The following is a 19,546-nucleotide window of genomic DNA, read 5'->3' as shown; positions in this document are numbered from 1 at the left end:
CAAAACCCTGTTTGCCACAGCAAAACGGCATTATATGAGAAACTGGTTGAGTGAACATTGCTGACAGTTTGACGAAATGAAAAATACAGAATATAAATTCGGTTACAGTAAATACTCAGCTTACCTTGAAATTATGCATTTTCAACGTTGATCTCTAGAAGGATTAAAACACTCTACTCCAGCACTGGGCAGTACACTGCAGTTTTCTCAGGTTCCAGGTGGATGATTGAAAAATTCACTGCTTACTCCATCAGAGTATGGATATATTTGGATGCCTCAGCAGGTGCTTTCCCTACCCTTAAAGTGTTTGCTATACTGAACTGTCAGCAACAATGGCTTAGATTTATATAGCACCTTTATAACATAGAGCAACATCCCAAAGTGCGCAATGGAAGCGCAGAACAAGGCAAACATTGATACAGAATCTAACGGAGAGATATCAGGGTGGATGGCTTAAAGTTCGGTCAAAAGATAAATCGGAAAGTGAGGTTGAGGGTTGGACAAGTTTAAGGGGAGAACTCCAGAGCTCAGGAGCTAGTCCATTAAAGGCACTGCTGCTAACGGAGAACACGGGAGTCAGGGATGTACAAGAATTTAGAGTTGGGGAATGCAGAATTTTGGAGGAGGTTACATAGAGAATAGTGAATTTGAGATGGAGAAGAGCCAAAGAGGGGAATGGAATTGGGCGAGAGGGAATGGAGTTTGTGGCAAACACCTCAGATAATGGATTCCCAATATTTAGTTCATATTGTGATTCTTCCAGAACTGAATGGCAAACAAGCATTCTGATTACACAATTACAGTGAAGGGGCTGTGAGAGGTGTTGGTGAGGTGCTATTATTATGGTGCTATTATTATGCATGTGGAACCTGTATGGCCATTTTCCTGCACCTTCACCCTTTTCTTTCATTCCAAATTTGATGTCCCATAAACAGTGATGCCTGCATCTCTTGGCTTAATTCAGGGGAGATGAAGGCACTTGCATGGACAGTGGTCAGGGTGGTACGGAATATTATATCTGCTATGGATAATGGCATCAAATGCACATGTGAGATTAAGATTGACACACTGACCGCTGCAGAAGTATTGTGGAAAAAGGACCAAAGACTGGACAGTTCAAATATGGAAGTTTGGATTTAAGTGACTGGGTGTTAGGCGTCACTTTCCTGTGGCTGAGATAATGGGACTAAAGAGAGATGTTGTATAGAAATGTTTGCCAAATAAATCGTTAATGTGGGACTGGTTACAGTACCGACCACAGCGTGATGTAAGAGAGCGCAACTAAGGGTCGGTTTAATGTTGGATGGAGCAGTGTGTAGAGGCGAGCATGGAGCCAGCTCCTAGCTTAGATTTTTATTATACCTATGTATATAGTTTCTGTAATTAATAAATACCTAAGGTTACAAATACCTTAATAAAACCGACTGAACAATGTCCAACACCTTACAACATGGGACACAAAGACCAAAGGTGAAGAGGGTGGTGCTAAACAAGATAACGAATGTTTATGTGAGTAAGAAGGCAAGGGGGAATTTGAAGTAGAGGAGCACGGGCAAGAAGACCCCCTCCCCCACCCCAACAATTAAAGGGCCAGTTAACTCCACTTAAAAGGCAATAATCCCCGATTTTGAACGGCCCATGTGCTTTTTTGCATGGCGCACAGACCTTCGGCAAGGTGGACTTCACGTTTTTCATAATTTCTATATCTGGGGTAGCATAAAAGAGACACAGGATATTGGCAAGGTGGATTGAAATGAGTTTTGTTGGGAGTTGTTTTATTTAAAGATTTTGTCATTTTTTCTATGTGCCGGTGATCTCGATTTCACAGCATTTACAGGAGCTTTCTTTTGAGATGCCCCTTCAATGCAGAATCCTCTGTAATAATCTTAAGAGTATGGGCCTTGTTTATTCTGCTTGAGGGACCTCCTCAGAAAAGGAGGAGAGAGACAGAAGGAGAGGAGGGCAGATATCTGTGGACACTATCCCATATTGCGAGCTGTGAAAAGAGGTGTGGCTGGAAGGGGTGCTGGGCCAGCAGGAAGGACAAAGCAAAAGGTCTGAAATGACACTTAGAAACGTTTCCATTAGATCATGCTCAACAAGTGTATCCATTATTTCCCACCCCCTAATTGCCATTCCATACCAATTCTGTAAGATGCATCAAATTTGCATAATTCACTTGTACACGTATCCAAGGCTACCTGGCACATTTCCAACCTTTCATGGCACAGGCTTATGTGCCATTTCTCACTCTGCATTGTACACCATGTATGCAAGGAAGTCCTGCCACCCACTCAGGCATCTATACACATGAGGAACTCAGTGCTCACCCTGGCAGAATGCGCAAAAAGTCATTGAACCTTTTGTGGCACTGGAACCAGGTGTGACAAACCACATCATACCTGATAACCATAGGCAGCCAATTCAGTCCATGCCCTCTTCATCTGCTGAAGCGGCCTTCTCTTACTATCCTGCAGTATTAAAATATTCTGCCAGGCCATCACTGCCTCCAGAGGAACTGGTTGGCATTCATCCGAGAAACGGGGAGCAGATTGCCTTCCTGCCGGGCATGGGCAGCGGGTCCTGAAACCATACTTAGTGCTTGGAAGGAGTCCCTGAAATATCATCAGCTCCCTGAGGCTCCTGGCATCTTCTTTTAGACTACTGTGAGATCACTGAGCATATTTAAACACCCCCACCCAGACCTTATTAGATCTGCGCCCTCCGTGCTCCCCCTGGCAATGCTGAGCCAGTCTCAGTGCACATTACATGCCGTAATTGGCCATCCACGGTGAAACATGGGTCAAGAGTCAATCGCAGGCAGCGGCAGACATCGCATCTGCTTCCGAGCCCACTATTGATTCACACATGCCATGGGTGAAATTCAGGCCTAGGTTTTTATGCAAAAACTGTCCTCCCTCAATACTTTATGCAAAGCTATATTGAGGTGTATTCACCAGCATGCTGTCTGTTGTTTCTTGGACTGGCAAATTGAAAATGACATCAACTGGGATTCAATTAACTGATCTCAATAGCAATGATGGTTAAATAGGCAGATACACAATTACAGTGCCTTGTTATGCACGTGTCTGCACAAAATCCCATGATAGCTCACTTGAACAGAAGAATTTTGTTAGAGATTAGTGGTTATAAAACAATCAGTTTTGCATCTTAATTGTACACTTTTCCAATGTTGCCAATATATTTTATTTTATAGAATCATACCAGGGAAATGTGTTAGTTGTGTTGTTACTGAAGCTTATGATTGCAGGATGCAGATACACACATTGCATATGCAGTCTATGCTTAAAAGTTCCCTATGCTGCAAGGTATGATATAGTCACTGCTAACCCTGGTTTAGTGAGGTGAATATTCGTGAAATAAGCAGTTTATACTGCCATTCCGCAACAAAAACTATAAAACTAGGAGCCTGTAAATTAGAACTGCCGCCTTTATCTTCTGGGGACAGGAATCAAATCCAACTCAAATAGACAAGCTTAAAAACTATTAGCAGGTAAATGCCCTGTAGCAAATTTGTTGGGCAGTGAACATAAATTCAGAAAAATTATTTCAAGGCTATACTTGGCACAAAATATGTTTTGTTTTAAATATCAATAGTCTATGATGTTTTCCATGTAATCTATATTTTAGTTTACTAACATGACGGATCATAATAATTCTTGTGTCCATATTACTAATTAGTTGGACAGCTTTCCACCTAATAAAGCAAAAGACCAGATTACATTGCATGTTACCCTTGCTAAACCTAACCTCCTGTGGATATCAAAGTCCTAAACAAAAGACATATCTGTAGTTTTTCAGTTCTATTATCATATATAAAGCAATAACGGATAGCAAAATGAGTCCTTGATTCATTTGAAATAGATGTTCACTGCTCTAATTAGCATAAATAGCTTAACAAGGCATCAAAACTCTATGACAACCGATACTACTGCATTATTCTGGAAATTATGTTGCAGTCAGAAAGCACCATGGTTTTCCCAGGATAATGAATCAGATTTAAAAGGAAGATTCAGCAATTAGACAGAACCCAAATGAATCCGTACACCACATCAATCACAATAAATCTCCTGAGTAGGATACTTACTAAGCATGCCTTAATTAGTGATCTACACATTTCCAATTAAGGCTAAAAGGGTGAAAGGGAAATAAGGTGCCATGTTTAAAAATCCATATTAAAATTGTGTGTAAGCTGTTTGAATGTAATTGCATAATAAAAAGGACACAATGAAAATTATAGATGCTGACCAACGGGTAAGGCCAATGCCCCGTTGAGTAACTCTATCTTCATCTTTAAGCGTTTTAAAATTACCATCGCAAAATAGGTTGACAGCTCAAGGTCAGAAACACACACGATAGAGTACGTGTTCATAAAGCCTAATTCTATTCATCAATAAAAAGGGCAGGATTTCAAATATGGGAACATTGCAATGCTCTGTATTCCTGAAGTAGCATTTTGGACCATAACGACAGATGAATGAATTTTCATAATTTAATTATGAGAATTTTTCTATAAATAGATTGTATTAGTGAGTGAACTTCTCAGCAGCAGGTAAATGTGCTTTGAAGGCTTCATGCAGTTACCATGTCACACAAAAGAAATGGGTCTCGATAAATGTCTAAACTTGAAAACCATATTTTCTAGAAAGCTATATTTTCTGGAAAGTTATCACCATGGTATATCTCTTTATTTCATTCCACATGGAAACCTGCTGCCATTCATCTTTGATAACCCATTTTCATCCTTGAGTGTGTAATTTGTAACTGCATCAATTATCTTAAAAATTCTTCACATTCAAAATATTTTACATAATAAATTAGAGTGGCTGTATCTATAAGCTTTGCTTCAAGTCCTGTTAACCAGAGAAAAGCTATGTCTGTAATTGAAAGGTGTCGCAATATATGTTGGTTAATTTTGTATGAAATAACAGTTTCCATTCATTAGACCTCTTGTGGGATATGCATCTTTATTTCATACCTATAATTTTATTGCATTAATGCAAAAAATATTTCTGCACTTTCTATTGTTACTTTAAAAATATTTTGTTATTTTCTACTGAAGTCGTATTATTCACAATCATAAAAGAGATTTTATTGCCCTTGAGTATTGAAAGAAAGGATACTGAGGATCAACAATTTAAGTCACAGAAAGGGTTAAGGTGTTAGACTGATTGTCTGTCTGTTGGGAAAAGAGGTTTCAAGGTGACCGAATGTATTTTTTCAGATTGTGAAGGAAATTGAAGTGGTTGATCCAGGAAAGTTGTTCACAATGCTGAATATTTCAAATACCGGGGGACATGAGATATAAAAAAATTAGAAGTAAAAGGTCATGTCAGGCAGAATTTTTTTATCCAAAGGCCCGTGGACTTGTAGAAGCATGCACCAGGTATTCAATTTAAACAGACAATCTTTTGGGGTCACTATACAATTAGATAGTTTTCTGGAGCAGTAACAGATTGATAGCTATAGTTAGAAGGTGGATAGCTGGGATTGTTCAATCAAAAAGAGCTGACTGCATTTGTTGCCTCCTAGGTTTCCTTGATGCAAATTTTCTTAAGATAGAATTAATATATATAATATATATATATATATATATATAATTTATATAAAGTTAGTGAGATTAGATTACGGTCACAGTCCTTGTAGCCTTGACAATTCAGCACATTTGATAGCAAGCCGATTAGATATATTAGCAGCCTAATTAGTGTGACTTATTGCAGACATGCTTGAAGCTTCATCAATAATTCCAGACACTTGTACAACCTCAGTGTAGTAGAGTTAATTGACTCCTCTTCCTCCAAGATGTTGGTGTCAGCCTGCTGGAATGGCAGAGATGCACCTCCATCTTCATCTGTGATGTCGGTTCCTTTTTGATTGTTCCTGGATAGATCCATCTTCTACATTGGTAGCTATTTTGTGAAGAGATCTGGTTCAAACTTCATTTCTTATTGTTCAGGAACTTCTTGTCTGTCCAAAGTGGACATCAGTCATGATTTAAATGAATGATGGAACAGGCTTGAGGGACTTAATAGCCTATTACTGTACCCATGTTCCTATAGGTGTTAATGTCTGCCTCTATTGAGCTTACATTACCCATGGATCTGTAACTTTCTGCATTCTCTCATATTGCCTTTTTGGATAAATTTACGGATTTTCACATACATCCACATATATTCAAACACTCTTTCTACCAAAATGACTTTGAGAGAAATATTCAATAAAACCTATTTACTGTTGAGGGGTTAGCATTGTCCAATTGACCCATGCCTGGTCCCATTGATGCAGGCCATGTGCAAACTCCATGCTCCCTGTTCATTTCTGTGATTATATAATATTGTTCTGTGTGAGGTGTGCTGCTCACTGGCTAGAAAGTCAGCAGGGGATCCAGGAGCATGCATAGCTAGCACAGAGCACAGCTAGCCTGGATCTCTTAAAGGTAGTCTGTCCTTCTTGAAGAAGATGCAACAGAAGATACCTCAATAGTTTCAGGAAGGCTTGTCTGGAAGATAAAACACTGCAATTGAGTAACAGGCTCGTGAAAGGGTTCCCAGGTTTTCTTATGTGCTGCTGGAAACCTTAGAGATGGAGGTGGAAAGGAAGAAGGAGACAGCATACGAGGCCGGAAGCCCTGAAGGCACATCCTCAGAAAGGAATAGGAGCAGCTGATCATACTCCATCTCACCGTCACACAATTTACAAAGCTAGCAGTCTCACACTCACCTCTCACCTCCTGCTGTTCAGCTATGGCAGACACATCACACAAACATATAACACACACTCACTGACACTTTTCCCGCTTTCTTTCAGGAGAAAGTGGCCTGTAACTGCAGGGAACAACTCAGAACCAATGAGTTTTACACGCTTGTCTGAGTGACAAATGTGCTGGGCTCCCCCATCATTGAGGATGGGGATATTTGTGGGAGCTCCTCCTCCCAGTAAGTGTTTCCCATTGTGGGGCAGCCCCATGCCGTCGGGAAACCCCCGGGCTGCCGGCAAAATGGAACATCCCGCTGACAGAGAATCCAGCCGCATGATTTTGATTACCTTTATCAAATCTCCTCTTGTGCTTCTCTTCTCCAAGGAAAACTGTCCCAACTTCTCCAGTTAATGTATGTGACTGAAGTTCCTCATCCCTGGGCCCATTTTGTGAAACCTTTCTGCTCTAATGCCTTCACATCCTTCCTGAAGTGTGGCATCGGGAACTGGAATACTGTAGTTGAGGCTGAAACAGTGTTCTATGCAATGTTTAACATGACTTTCTTGCTTTTGTACTCAATGCGACTATTAATAAAGCCTTGGATGGTGTCTGCTTCATTGACTGTGCTCTCAACCTGTTCTGCCACCTTTAATGATTTATGCAAATATACGCCCATGCCTGCTATTTAGAATTGCATGCTTTATTTCATATTGTCTCTCTGCATTCCTCTTACAAAAATGAATCACTTCACCCTTCTGTGCATTAAAACTCATCTACCATTTGTCTGCCCTTTCATTGACAGAACCAAAATGGTGATAGTGGTCTCTGGGATGTTATTTGCAAGGTATGTCAGGCTGTTGCCGGTCTGAGACAGCTCTCCCAATTTTGGCACAAACCCTCAGATGTTAGTCTGGAGAACTTTGCAGGGTCGACAGGGCTGGGTTTATTGTTGTGGTTTCCAGATGGTTCGTGCTGAGTGGTCCATCGAGTTTCACAGAACATAGATCATAGAACATTACAGCGCAGTACAGGCCCATTGGCCCTCGCTATGAAACCTCTCTAAAGCCCATCTACACTATTCCTTTATCGTCCATATGTCATATGTCCAGGTTCGGTTCCCGGCAGGGTCACTGTCTGTGCGGAGTCTGCACATCCTCCCCGTGTGTGCGTGGGTTTCCTCTGGGTGCTCCGGTTTCCTCCCACAGTCCAAAGATGTGCGGGTTAGGTGGATTGGCCATGCTAAATTGCCCGTAGTGTCCTAAAAATAAGGTTAAGGTGGGGGTTGTTGGGTTACGGGTATAGGGTGGATACGTGGGTTTGAGTAGGGCGATCATTGCTCGGCACAACATCGAGGGCCGAAGGGCCTGTTCTAATAGGGGCTGTTTAGCACAGGGCTAATTCACTGGCTTTGAAAGCAGACCAAGCAGGCCAGCAGCATGGTTCAATTCCCGTAACAGCCTCCCCGAACAGGTGCCGGAATGTGGCGACTAGGGGCTTTTCACAGTAACTTCATTTGAAGCCTACTCGTGACAATAAGCGAATTTCATTTCATGATGAGTTGGGATCAAGAAGAAATGTAAGTCACAGCTCTGCTAAGGGCAACACGGTAGCATGGTGGTTAGCATAAATGCTTCACAGCTCCAGGGTCCCAGGTTCGGTTCCCGGCTGGGTCACTGTCTGTGAGGAGTCTGCACGTCCTCCCCGTGTGTGCGTGGGTTTCCTCCGGGTGCTCCGGTTTCCTCCCACAGTCCAAAGATGTGCGGGTTAGGTGGATTGGCCATGCTAAATTGCCCGTAGTGTCCTAAAAAGTAAGGTTAAGAGAGGGGGGGGGGGGTTGTTGGGTTACGGGTATAGGGTGGATACGTGGGTTTGAGTAGGGTGATCATTGCTCGGCACAACATAGAGGGCTGAAGGGCCTGTTCTGTGCTGTACTGTTCTATGTCTATCCAATGACCATTTGAATGCCCTTAGTGTTGGCGAGTCCACTACTGTTGCAGGCACGGCATTCCACGCCCTTATTACTCTCTGAGTTCTTTCCTTTTTATTCACTTTGAGCAGTTTGATACAATTGTGTGGCTTGCGACGCCATTTCTGAGGGCATTTAAGAGTCAACCACATTGCTGTGGATTTGGAGTCATACATCAGCCAGACCATGTAAGGACGGCAGATTTCCCTCCCTAAAGGGCATTCATGAATCACCTTGGGTTTTTCCAGGCAAATCAACAATTGTTTCATGGTCATCATTGGACTTTTAATTCCAGATATTTATTGGATTTGATTCCACTGTCTGTCATGGTGGAATTTGAACCTGGGTCCCCAGAGTATTATCCTGGGTCTCTGAATTACCAGTCTAGTTACAATACCAGTATACCACCACCTCCCCGTGACCACTGCATCCAGCATTGCTGAAAATATTCATGACGGATTTTAATAATAATCTTTATTAGTGTCACAGGTAGGCTAAAACTGCAATGAAGTCACTGTGAAAATCCCCAAGCCTCCCTCACCCTCTTCCTGTTATCTGGAATGAACCATCATTTGCAGATTGTGTGACCAGGACCTAGCAACCCTGGATCCTCCACCCAAATCTTTCCTCTGCTGCATTTCTACTTTTTGATGCCCAAGAACTGCAGCTTCATCAGGCTGTGTCACCTCGTCATGAAGGACAAGAGCTACACTAGATATGTAGACGCTGCAGCAGTTAATCTGACAATTGCAGCTACAAGCATGAATACTGACACTACGCTTATCGTACAGGGCAATATAGAGTTAGAATCCACATGTGGTGAGTCAATGGCATGAGTGAGCTGAGGGCACCCCCCCCCCCCCCCCCCCCCCCACACACACACACACGTGGATAGCAAGTGTGTGACCTCATTTGCAGGGAAGGTTGCAGAAACTTTCTGTGGGGAGGGGAGTGACCTATATCAGAACCCAAATGGGTAGGCATGTAGAAATGCTTGTTGCATTGGTCGGCCTGCCTCAGAACCTTTGGTCCATGTAAGGTTCCCTCTTGGCACAGGACTTCATGACACGGTTGGACCTGCTCATATCCAGTTCCCAGCTTGGAAATGGTGACAGCACTTGAAGCCTCATAGAGATTGATGTGTCAGCATCCATTGCAGCACAGAGAGAAACTACTGTTCTGTAGCTTATGGCCATGGAAGTCCAGCTTTCTGCCATGCCAGTTCAATTTTTTGGCATCATGGCTGCAGATAGCAGTGTTCAGGAACTTGTAGGCTCAGACAGCAGTCCAGCCATTAATCCTCTAACAGATTCCGAGGATTGCTTTGGTGCTTTGGCTCTACCTCAGGAAAGTGGTCATGGCTCCGTGGAGCGTGAACCTGCTGTCCTCACTTAGCATGACAGCATTTGAGCTCCGACCATTGTCACTCTGTCACTGCCCTTGTTGTTGTCCGTACAGAGGTGATGTAGGCTGAAGACAGGTCCTTGGGGGCCAGAATTGCTCCAGGTTGTCCTTCATGTCCATTTACAGCCTCTTCCAATAAAAGTCAGCTGTTTTCCAACTGCAGTGCAGTGCTGTGTACGAGCACTCGGACAGGCAAAGTCACTAGCAAGACAGTCAGTTAGTGAATGCACAGAGGGAAACACTTCAGTTTGATTGTATTGTCCTGTGGGAGTCCCCTATTACAGGGGTCTCTGGGTGGGTGGGTCTCCCTGTTACATGGATCCGGGGGGGGGCAGGTCAGGTCACCCCCCTACTTGGGGTGAGGGGCACCCAGACAATCCAGGACTGGGGGAACTGCTGCTTGATGGGCGGGCAGGTTGGGGCTGATTTGCGGTTCGGGAGGTGCCGGCCCAGGACCTCTATCGGGCCACCTGCTCAACATGGCAGCCTGATAGCGGGATTCCCTGGGAATCCCTCATATTCCACACCATGCATAAATGTTAAATTGCATCTTGCTTTACAACCGCAAGGGGATCATAAAACTAGTGCAATTCAGCTCCAGAGGAAGAACATAGCAGGGGCTTCTCCTTTGGCGACGAGACATCGGGAAAGAAGTTTGGGCAGAGAATCGGTCATGAGGCCAAAATCATGGCTAGTGCTGGGCACCCACCAGAATGCGATGCTCCGATGCCTTGCCAGCGGTATCAATGCAGCTATTCTGCATGTACAGTAAATGTTATCCACATATCATTAGCGGGCCTGACCCGGTATTCTCAGGGGTCTCCGCGATGCACCGGGAGGAATTACCAATGGCAAGTTTTACTTGTAGTTTCAAAAATCGGAAAACGGACGCTGTGGCCGATGAGGTAGAGAAAGAGAGGAACCTTCCCTGCAAATGAGGTCACACACTTGCTATCCACGTGTGTGTGTGTGTGTGTGGGGGGGGGGGGGGGGGGGGGGTTGCCCTCAGCTCACTCATGCCATTGACTCACCACATGCAGAGGCATGACCATGGGCTGCCAGACCTGGGACGGACGGGTGGTGGTGGGTGATGGGGTGGTGACCAGGGGATCAGCCGTGGGGTTGAGGCGATCCCCTATAGGACCGGGCATCCAGGTACGGACCGCCATTACGGCGGCCTGCAAGGCAGCCATCTTGCTGCTCATCCCACTGACCCCCCCTCTGTGATGCGCGGTTGTGCAAAGTGACACCGGCTGAATGGGTGGGTCAACTCCAGACCCCCCACCCCCCTCCCAAACTGGGCGTCAGGGCAGCACATGGCCTGCACAAGGGCAACGTCCACAGTAGCTGGACGGGGGAACAGGGCAGGGTCTACAGTGCAGACCTGCTTGGGCACGAGGATACGCACCACGCTAACATGACTGACTCACCCCCTGTAGACAATAGACTTCGGAATCCAACAAGGAATGGTGACCTTCTTCCTGGCTGCTGTAGCCCTGGGGGATGCACTGAGGCTGTACAAGCTGGAGCTGCTCGAGGGGGATCCTGCAGCAGCGGAACTTGCACCAGAAAAACAGGAGGCAACCGGTAAGGATGGGGAGACAGCCGCCCAACAGTCTGAAGAGGTGGGAAGGAGGCACCACATCAGGCCTCGTGTGTACTGGCAGCACCTGACAGCACTGAAAGAAAACTGGGAAAAAGGAATACTGGTCCTAACTGTTTGTTCCTTCTGCACCATCAGGGGCAGGGGAGCAGCTCGCAAATCATGACCTCTGTATCCAAAAAGATGACACAGGCCAATTTGTATCTCCCTGCTTCATGCATTTGTAACAGAGAACTAAAACCAAATAGATCATTAAATGTGAACTGACAACACTAACTTGCAGATTTACCTTGATGATTGTCCCATGGCCCTTCACAGATGGTGGGTCAGGAATTGAGTAATGGACTTGGGTAGTTATGCACACTGCCAGAACTAATTCCCATTTATTTTCTACATGTCACTCAGCTTAATTTAGGAAATGATGTTTATCCAAATTCATTTAATCATTTCCTGAATACTCAGTCAGCGTAAATGTAGTTTAGTTTGTATTTCTATTACCAATAAAATCACAGTCGGCTGACGATAGTACAGTGATCGATTTCAAGTTTAGAGCATGGTAGTATACTAAAACATTGTGAGATCCTAACATTACAAAGGCTATAATATATTGAATCCCAATATTTCAGGAATTTTTTATAACAGAGCATAACACAAAGTAAGGAGCACGGAAAGGTCAAATGAAAACATAACTACTTGGCTTGGTTGGGATCAGCGTGTTGTGGATTCAGATACTGCTCCACAGAAGTAAGCATTACTGCACAGAGGTGCTGCATTGCATAAGTATCCTTTATTAGATGAGATATTAATCTATGATCTTGCCGTTTGGCTGTTTGTTAAAGATCTTATGATATTATTCAGAATCTCAGGATTCCGGATATCTTGGTCAACATTTTCCCCTCAACTGATACTTTCAAAGTGAATTATCTAGTCATTAATCTTTAAAAAAAAATAAATTTAGAGTAGCACCGGCAGCACGGTAACATAGTGGTTAGCACAATTGCTTCACAGCTCCAGGGTCCCAGGTTTGATTCCCGGCTTGGGTCACTGTCTGTGCGGAGTCTGCATGTTCTCCCCGTGTGTGCATGGGTTTCCTCCAGGTGCTCCGGTTTACTCCCACAGTCCAAAGATGTGCAGGTTAGGTGGATTGGCCATGCTAAATTGCCCTTAGTGTCCAAAATTGCCCTTAGTGTTGGGTGGGGTTACTGGGTTATGGGGATAGGGTGGAGGTGTGGGCTTGGGTAGGGTGCTCTTTCAAAGAGCCGGTGCAGACTCGATGGGCCGAATGACCTCCTTCTGCACTGTAAATCTATGATTCTATGAGTACCCAATTATTTTTTTCAATTAAGGGGCAATTTAGCACCTACCTTGCACAACTTTTTGGGTTGTGGGCGTGAGAACCATGCAGATAGGGGAAAATGTACAAACTCCACACGGTCAGTGACACGGGGCTGGGCTCAAACCTGGGTCCTCGGTGCTGTGAGGCAGAAGGGCTAACCACTGCACCACCATGCTACCCTACTAGTTATTGGTCTAACTGGTTGATAGATCTTTCTCTTTGCAAAATTCTTGTCTTTTCCTGCAGAAATACAAATATCGTACTTTCATAGAACAGTACAGCACAGAACAGGCCCTTCGGCCCTCGATGTTGTGCCGAGCAATGATCACCCTACTTAAACCTACATATCCACCCTATACCCGTAACCCAACAATCCCCCCATTAACCTTACACTACAGGCAATTTAGCATGGCCAATCCACCTAACCCGCACATCTTTGGACTGTGGGAGGAAACCGGAGCACCCGGAGAAAACCCACGCACACACGGGGAGGACGTGCAGACTCCGCACAGACAGTGACCCAGCCGGGAATCGAACCTGGGACCCTGGAGCTGTGAAGCATTGATGCTAACCACCATGCTACCGTGAGGCCCCCATATATACTTTGCAGTATATATCTGCAGGTGGAGAACATTTTACGTTTGTCATTGAGACTGGGGTAATGCTGGCAATGCCATGTGTTTTGCCACTTTATTGTTATCCTGAAATGGTGGTCGGCCTTTGCTTGGGTTGTTAGGCCATATTAGAGGACAATAAGGGTCAACTGTACAGTTTGGGTCTCGATCTCATGTCAGGTTTCATTCCATGAAGGGCATGAATGAAACATTGTTTTAGTGACATTACCAGTTCCTCCACCACTTACGAACAGTGGCTGTTGTTCAGAGCATGCCAGAGCTTCTGTTTCCACTTCCCACCTCTCGCTCCACTGTTGGGAGTATAGTAGCATGAGACTTCTGGCTACCATTGCTGGCACTGAAATCTTGAGGGGGACTAATTAACATTAAGAGACGGTGTCTGTTGGTGGTGCAGTGATGGCATTGAAAAGTTATTAAACAGTTATTTTAGGGCACGAAGATCATGTGGCTTGCAAGGTTGGTAGTCAGCAAGGCTCCCAATGTGTTGTCACATGGTTAAGTAAAACAAGCAAGGATGTTCCAAAATGCAATGTTTCAGTTCAGGAGCAGATGTTCAGAGAGGACCGTAGTCTGCGATATGTAAATATGGGCTGGATTACTGATAATTGACTAGGTTGGTTTTGTGATGGCTCATGAGCGTTTGGGGAAAAGCTGTGTTTTATATTGGGGTAATGATCCCTTTAAGAATTACGCTTCTCTAGGAGATTACATGTGCTAAAGCACCTGGCTTCCAGCGACTGATCATGTGACCATATTGCCTGTGAGATAATAGAACGCCAAAGGGTCAACAAAAAGTTAATTCTACAGGTGAGCAGATTGTGGGTTATGTGAGTGACCTTCTGAACCAGAAGCTTCAGGTTTAAGTCCCATTCCAAGGCTATATGGCTTCCATAACACAGCCAAACAGGTTCAGAATCAACTTGCAAGTCTTTCACCACGTTTCAATCGCAGATGGTAAGAGTGGGAGAGACTCCTTGTAAGCCGTGTGTTTGAAAGCAAGTTGGAAACTCTACCATCATTATTTACCGCTCTGAACTACAACATACATGTAAGTGCTTATATTGCCACAGCAACTTGGACTCAACTTGGCTGTACTGTCGTTGTGGATCAGATTGTTGCCAACAGCGTGGGGTTCATTCCCTGTTCTGGCTGGTGTGTTTTCGGAATCTGCCTCCTTGTAACACCCATGGTGGAGGTCATGGTGATGTGGGGTGGAGCTGACTTTGGGCAGAGAGCGGAAGAAGAAGAAGATTGTGGGTGTGGCTCTGGTCTCAAACAGAGATTTGTTTTTTAGTTTTAGAACAAACTTGCTGCAGGAAACATTTTTTTCAAGTAGGATTCAGTTAAAAGTTCTATGTTGACTAAAAATATTTCAAACTTTTGTTAACTTAAGGGGCAGGATTCTCCAATAATGGGGCGATGTCCCCACGCCTGCGAAACAACGCGTGTGAATCACTCTGGACTTACCTGGAGAAAGTCCAGGGTGATTCTCCAATTTTCAGGGGGCTAGTAGGGCCCTGGAGTACTCCTTGCAGCTCCGGCTGCTGATTCGGGGCCCTGCACCTCCGGTCGGGTGTCTGCACATGCCCCATGCAACATGGCTGACCCACACCGCGGACCGGCACCGAAAACATAGGCCCCCCCACCAGGGTGGCTGCGGACTCGCCGAGTTCCCAATGGGTGGGACCATGAAAGAACCACGCCGTCGGGAACTCGGCCAGCTGGACTCGGTGAATCACTGCAGGGGCCTCTTTCAATGGCCCCCGACCAGCGCTGCGTCGGCCGTGCGCATGATTGGTGCCGTTTCTCCTCGGACCGGAGAATTGCGGGAGCAGCGCGGACCCGATATCGGGTTTGATACCCATTTCCTGCCCCGCGCCGATCGAGATTTTGGCACGGAGGCTCGGAGGATCCCGCCCAAGGACCCCTAACAGTGAGTTTGACTTTGAGGGATAGTCAAGCTGAGAGTGAGTGAGAGTTTTAGATGCAATAGAAGAACATTAAGACCAGGACCAGAGAGGGCTACGTCAAAGATGGTAGAGACACTACTGTTGATTGTGGAGTCTACAACTGTGGGACGGCAGTTGGAGATTTAAAGAGCCAATTTTGCATCAAACTCAGTTCAAGACCAATTACGGATGGACAACAAATGTTTGCCCAATTACGCCCACATCCTGTGAATAAATAAATAATATATATTTTTTAAAACAGACTGGAGTTTAGTAGTAATCATGTTCTTTGATTCCTGTAAAATTATTTTGTTTAAACCATAACATGGCCAAACATGTGTCAACTTGCAAATCCTTCCAGCACACGTTAATAAAAGGAGGTAGGAGTAGAAGAGATTCCTGGTCAGCCATGTGATAGAAATAATATTTTGTTCCCTTTGGTAAATACCTGCGGCGGAATGTGCCGTGCCGCTGCGCCGCATTTCTGCCTCAACCTACCGGCGGGATACTCCGTTACGCCAGCCTTCAATGGGGTTTCCCATTGTGGGGCAGCCCTACGCCGTTGGGAAACACCTGGGCTGCCGGCAAAACGGAGCACCCCGCCGCTGGTGTTTTTGATTCTAAACTAAAAATAAACATGTTACTGGTTTCTATCGAGATCAGAACATTGTTGGATTGAGTTACAAGTGCAGACATGAGAGGCACTTGATCAGATCCCTCAACTTAGCAAGACACCAGAAATTTGATTAACATAAACCAACAGCTTTTGCTATGAGCGTTTTGATACAAGTATGGTTTTTATTAAATTCGTACACTTCTAGAACTGGGGAAATGTACAAGGATATAATGACATATCAGAGGGTGTCTTATATTGATGAACTAAATAATACGCTTCAATTGCCCACTGTACAGTCGGGTTTATAGTGTATAAAACTGAATTACTGCACTGGCATTCAAAATAATCTAAAGTGAAGCCACTAAGTCCACATGTGAGGTGAACAATCTCAGCCAAATGCATGCAGGGGGACTTCAATTTTATTGTTAACTATGCTTACTTTCAAATTTATCTTTTATGAATTGAAATGAATGTTCCAAACGCAGCTATATGTCACAACTGTCTGTGCGGATCTATAAGAAAGTACAGAACTTGCATTGACCCAGATAAAAGCAAAAATTGAAATATTAAATTAATATATTTGCAGTTTGTGCTTTTAGCAATAAAACCTAAACTAGGATATTTAAATCAATCCGGCAGATAAACATGCTTTGCTTTTCTCCCGTCTTAGAAATCCTGCAAACCTTCAGAGAAGTTAAACTGTCCGTGGAGATCAGGTAGGCATTAGAATTCTATACATTACTCAAAGAAGAGTCGAGTGTCTTGGCCAACGTTCTTTCCTCAACCAAGATTCCAATAAATCAGATTAATTGGTGTTTCCTCATTCTTGTTGCCTCATTGTTTGTGGATCATTTTTGAGAATTTGGGGAGAGATTTATACTGATTGATTTGATTTTTGAAGAAAAGAATTAGAGCTGATGAGACCAAATCCTAGGTGTTATCCTTAATTCCCTATCTCTGCTGGCGGAGAACCAACTGACAAATAGCAGCTGGTGATTTTCAAGTGTCCAGAGCAACTGCCTGAAACAGAAATCAACCCTGTGAATTTATATCTGTTATGCAAGATCTCCCTCAAATTCTCCATGCCTACAGTAACTTAAACACTGGCCCAAAAATGTATTACTGGAGGAAACCAATTCCTAGGCAAACGTTTACTTTTTATTTACTTACCTTGATGTACAGTGCATTTGCAGAGTATGGTAGCATAGTGGTTATGTTACTGGATTAATAATAACAAATATAACATAGAACATAGAACATTACATAGAACATTACAGCGCAGTACGGGCCCTTCAGCCCTCGATGTTGCACCGACCCGTGAAACCATCTGAAGCCTATCTGACCTACACTATTCCATTTTCATCCATATGTCTATCCAGTGACCACTTAAATGTCCTTAAATTTGGCGAGTCTACTACTGTTGCAGGCAGGGCGTTCCACATCCCTACTACTCTCTGAGTAAAGAAACCGCCTCTGACATCTGTCCTATATCTACCACCCCTCAATTTAAAGCTATGACCCCTCGTGTTGGTCATCACCATCCGTGGAAAAAGACTCTCACTGTCCACCCTATCTAACCCTCTGACTATCTTATATGTCTCTATTAAGTCACCTCTCAGCCTTCTCCTCTCTAACGAAAACAACCTCAAGTCCCTGAGCCTTTCCTCGTAAGACCTTCCCTCCATACCAGGCAACATCCTAGTAAATCTCCTCTGAACCCTTTCCAAAGCTTCCACATCCTTCCTATAATTTGGTGACCAGAACTGCACGCAGTACTCCAGGTGCGGCCGCACCAGAGTTTTGTACAGCTGCAGCATGACCTTGTGGCTCCGAAACTCAATCCCCCTACTGATAAAGGCTAGCACACCATATGCCTTCTTAACAGCCCTATTAACCTGGGTGGCAACTTTCAGGGATTTATGTACCTGGATGCCGAGATATCTCTGTTCATCTACACTACCAAGAATCTTGCCATTAGCCCAGTACTCTGCATTCCTGTTAATCCTTCCAAAGTGAACCACCTCACACTTTTCCGCATTAAACTCCATCTGCCACCTCTCAGCCCAGCTCTGCAGCTTATCTATGTCCCTCTGTAACCTATAACATCCTTCAGCACTATCCACAACTCCACCGACCTTCGTGTCATCTGCAAATTTACTAACCCACTAACACTAGATAGATATGATGTGGAGATGCCGGCGTTGGACTGGGGTGAGCACAGTAAGAAGTCTTACAACACCAGGTTAAAGTCCAACAGGTTTGTTTCAAACACGAGCTTTCGGAGCACGGCTCCTTCTTCAGGTGAATGGAAAGGCTTGTTCCAGAAATGTTTATATAGACACAGTCAGAGATGCCCCGGAATGCGAGCACCTGCAGGCAATCAAATCATCAAAGATGCAGAGAGAGAGGTAACTCCAGGTTAAAGAGGTGTGAATTGTCCCAAGCCAGTTCAGTCGGTAGGCCTCTGCAAGTCCAGGCTTGTTGGTGGGGGCCGAATGTAATGCGACATGAATCCCAGATCCCGGTTGAGTCCGCATTCATGCGTGCGGAACTTAGCTATAAGTTTTTGCTCAGCAATTTTGCGTTGTCGCGTCTCCTGAAGGCCGCTGCCCTAGACTCGACATGTATGCTCAAGCCGTCAGAAGTCGTGTCAATGCCAGATTCATCACTCGCAATCACAAGGCAGCCTCAAACGTCACCCAAGCACAACGCAACGCCATCCACACTCTCAAGACCAACCGCAACATCGTCATCAAACCAGCAGACAAAGGAGGGGCCACCGTCATACTGAACAGAACAGACTACTGCAAAGAAGTATACCGACAACTCGACAACCAGGAACACTACAGGCAGTTACCCGCAGATCCAACCAAGGAACACATCCGCCAACTCAGCAGACTGATCAAGACCTTAGATCCAGACCTTCAGAACACCCTACGTGCTCTCATCCCACGTAATCCCCGCATTGGAGATCTCTACTGCCTCCCGAAAATACACAAGGCCAACACACCAGGCCGTCCTATCGTTTCAGGCAATGGGACCCTGTGTGAGAACCTCTCTGGCCACATCGAGGGCATCTTGAAACCCATCGTACAAGGTACACCCAGCTTCTGTCGCGACACGACGGACTTCCTACAGAAACTCAGCACCCATGGACCAGTTGAACCAGGAACATTCCTCGTCACAATGGATGTCTCGGCACTCTACACCAGCATCCCCCACGACGACGGCATTGCTGCAACAGCCTCAGTCCTAAACACCGACAACTGCCAATCTCCAGACGCAATTCTGCAACTCATCCGTTTCATTCTAGACCACA

The 19,546-nt window shown here is 44.8% G+C and overlaps 1 protein-coding gene and 1 long non-coding RNA gene across 2 annotated transcripts in view; one reads left to right on the top strand and one right to left on the bottom strand.

Moving 5' to 3' along the window:
* Nucleotides 1–19,546, bottom strand: part of kcnt2 (potassium channel, subfamily T, member 2) — a 1,159,267-nt gene that overhangs the window by 27,982 nt on the left and 1,111,739 nt on the right. The window lies entirely within an intron of this gene.
* The window catches only part of LOC119964833, a 90,291-nt gene that overhangs the window by 18,687 nt on the left and 52,058 nt on the right, over nucleotides 1–19,546 (top strand). The window contains exon 2 of the long non-coding RNA XR_005460378.1: nucleotides 16,898–16,943. This is a non-coding gene — a long non-coding RNA (uncharacterized LOC119964833). The remainder of the gene's footprint in view (nucleotides 1–16,897; nucleotides 16,944–19,546) is intronic.

Source organism: Scyliorhinus canicula, chromosome 4 (genome assembly GCF_902713615.1).
Source record: "Scyliorhinus canicula chromosome 4, sScyCan1.1, whole genome shotgun sequence".
In the NCBI taxonomy this organism is placed as follows: domain Eukaryota; kingdom Metazoa; phylum Chordata; class Chondrichthyes; order Carcharhiniformes; family Scyliorhinidae; genus Scyliorhinus; species Scyliorhinus canicula.
The sequence above is the reverse complement of the archived record's forward strand: the minus strand, read 5'-3'. Positions and strand labels throughout refer to the sequence as shown.